The sequence below is a fragment of the Camellia sinensis genome, unplaced genomic scaffold (assembly GCF_055761805.1).
Source record: "Camellia sinensis isolate YWXY unplaced genomic scaffold, ASM5576180v1 Unanchor4, whole genome shotgun sequence".
Classification (NCBI taxonomy): Eukaryota; Viridiplantae; Streptophyta; class Magnoliopsida; order Ericales; family Theaceae; genus Camellia; species Camellia sinensis.
In genome coordinates, this window is record NW_028129277.1 from 11532263 (window position 1) to 11535014 (window position 2752).

The 2752-nt window shown below is 30.8% G+C and overlaps 1 long non-coding RNA gene across 1 annotated transcript; it reads left to right on the forward strand.

Moving 5' to 3' along the window:
- The first annotated feature begins 473 nt into the window (after positions 1-473).
- Positions 474-1925, forward strand: LOC145816687 (uncharacterized). The gene is made up of 2 exons (XR_014358769.1): positions 474-981; positions 1670-1925. It is a non-coding gene; the product is annotated as an uncharacterized LOC145816687 (long non-coding RNA).
- The last annotated feature ends 827 nt before the right edge of the window (positions 1926-2752 follow it).

Here is a 2752-nt window from a genome sequence, read left to right on the forward strand (position 1 = left end):
TGTCTTCTTACCCATACTCCCCCATACCCTCTGTCTTCTTCCCAAATTGATTTGAGAAGGTTGGAGACAAGCACATGTCAACATTTTAGCTCACAGACTGCACTCTTAGCTCACAGTTATTGAATTCAAATTCAAAAGTTATTGAATTCATATATTATGTTTCGGGTTCCTTTCCTTTCCTCTCTTAACTGCCGAATTGGGTCTCTTATATGCACAGTTATCCAATTCTTATATGCATAGTTATATGCACAGTTATTGGATGCTTCATATGAGTATTCTCTCATTTTTATATGCACAGTTATATACTCATTTTTGATGGATGAGTATTGTTCCTTTATGATGGATGCTAGGTCCGAATTGGGTCTCTCATTTTTATATGCTTCATATGGATGCTGGGTTCCTTATATGCACAGTTATATGCTTCATATGGGTCTCTTATATGCACAGTTATGCACAGCTCCGAATTGGGTCTCTCATTTTTATATACTCATTTTCATAGAGTATTCTCTCATTTTTATTCTCTCACACAATCACAGCACCTTCGATCTTCCTTACCATTACCAAACTTGGCTTGGAGAATGAGATTCAATTATTATGGTGTTACCCTCCCTCCGAAATTTCGACAATTTTTTTTTTTTTTTTTTAAACAGGAAATTTCAACATTAAACAGGAAATTCTATGTTTACATGTTAGAAATTCAAAGCAAAAAAAAAAAAACAGCTTTGAATAATCAGAGCATATAATCACGTACTTATTATTATATTGTTACAATCACATACTTATTATTATATTGCTACTTACTGATCTTTTTGTTTTGTCAATTGGTAATTATACTTGAACAATTGGACAAGTCAATGTTGTGAGTCTTGGGTCAATTGTTGAACTTACCATGAAGAGATACTTTTGTTGACAGACAATAGGAAGGAAAAATCTTTGGGACTTCTTACACAGAATTTTGTCAAGCTCTTCCTTTGCTCTAATGTATGTAAAAGTTTTAGATTATTGCACTCTATTGTCTATCCTGTTATGCATAAGTATCTATTAGCTTTGGTCTGATTGTTTAAAACCACTTTAAAAAATGTGGAATGTAACTTTAGTAACAATAGAAATAGAGTTAATTGAGATGTGAATATTGAAAACCATAATAGGAAAAAATTGACGCAAGTGCTGAATTATTAAATTACATTTAAATAATAGTTTATCGACACAAAACTGATGCAAGTGTTATCAAAATAACACAAAACGCATATTTTAGAGACAAAAAAATGTAATTATCCCCATCAATTAGCGAGGCTCATATCTTTCCATGCATCTTGGGACAAAAATGAACTCATGACATGTGTATTCTTGGGTTATGACTTATAGATAATTAGGATAACATTGTGCTATCATAGCTCTGTTCATTGGTTACATACTTGGTTGTTATGTAAATGATTCAGCTGGACTGAAGTCTCATATTACCATTCTAAGGATTATGAATGAGGATGACATTATCCTTGAATGGATAAAATTATAAACAATTTACTTTAGTGAGTGGTGATGCCATGATAATCTAGGCATTTGATGCTTGATTATCTAATGGTTCAGCTGTACTAGAGTTTCATATTTCCATTCTGTGGATCACTCTGACCACTCTCACCATTGTTCACTCTGGCTCCATGTGAAACAGGAACTTGAAACAGAGGTGGAAATGATTAACTCGGCTGCTCAGTAATCTCAGCTGGGAACTTTGCTCGGTAATGTGAAACTGATTTTTAAACTGATTATATTTATACTTAATGACTCAATAACATGCTGGTTTTGAAGCCAGTTCAGTTCGGTGATTTTGAAATAACTCAAGGTCACATGATTCTTGGTGATTTCTTCTTATTACTGTAAATACTACTGTAAATGTTTTGGTGATTTTGGTGATTTCTTCTTATTTCCATGTGGTGTAGATTGTTCTGGTTTATGTGACTCAACTACCTAAGTATACTATGTTAGACTTACATGATGAGTCTGGATGATATATGAGTCTAGATGATAATGACTTTAAGTATACTATGTTATTGCATGTTAAAAAAATGATGCGTTATTGTTGAGTCTAGATGATATATGAGTCATTAAATATATAAAATTTATACTTAGCTATACTTAAATTTATACTCAGTAAAATATATTAAATTCACTCTGGATGATATTTATACTTAATGGTTAAGAATAGCATTCTAAGAAAATATACCAGCATATATTTTCTTAGTTGATAATATACCAGTATATATTGTAGTTATATTTTCTTATAAACTATGAAATATTTTCTTATAATATAAACTAAGAAAATATAAACATAATATACCAGCATATATTGTAGTTTATATTATAAGAAAATGAGTGGTTTTTTTTTAACATATGGTTTAGAGATTTTCTTATACTGGTATATTATGTAGTATTTAGGGTGTTTTTTGTTATATTTTCTTATACTGGTATAGACAAAAAACTGGTATATTAAGAAGATGGGGGTTTATTGTTATATTTTCTTATAACAAAAAAGTTGGTTGATCCACATTTGTAGTAGGCAAGGCTTTTAAGAAGATGGGGGTTTATTGTTTGAAAAAGTTGAATGGGGATGGAGTCTCAAGGCGTTTGAGAGATTTTGATGCTTTTATTACGAATTGTGAGTTGGTTGATCCACATTTGTAGTAGGCAAGGCTTTTTTCTTATAATTGCATAACAATATTTCTCTTATATGTTATTTATTTATTTATTTTTATTT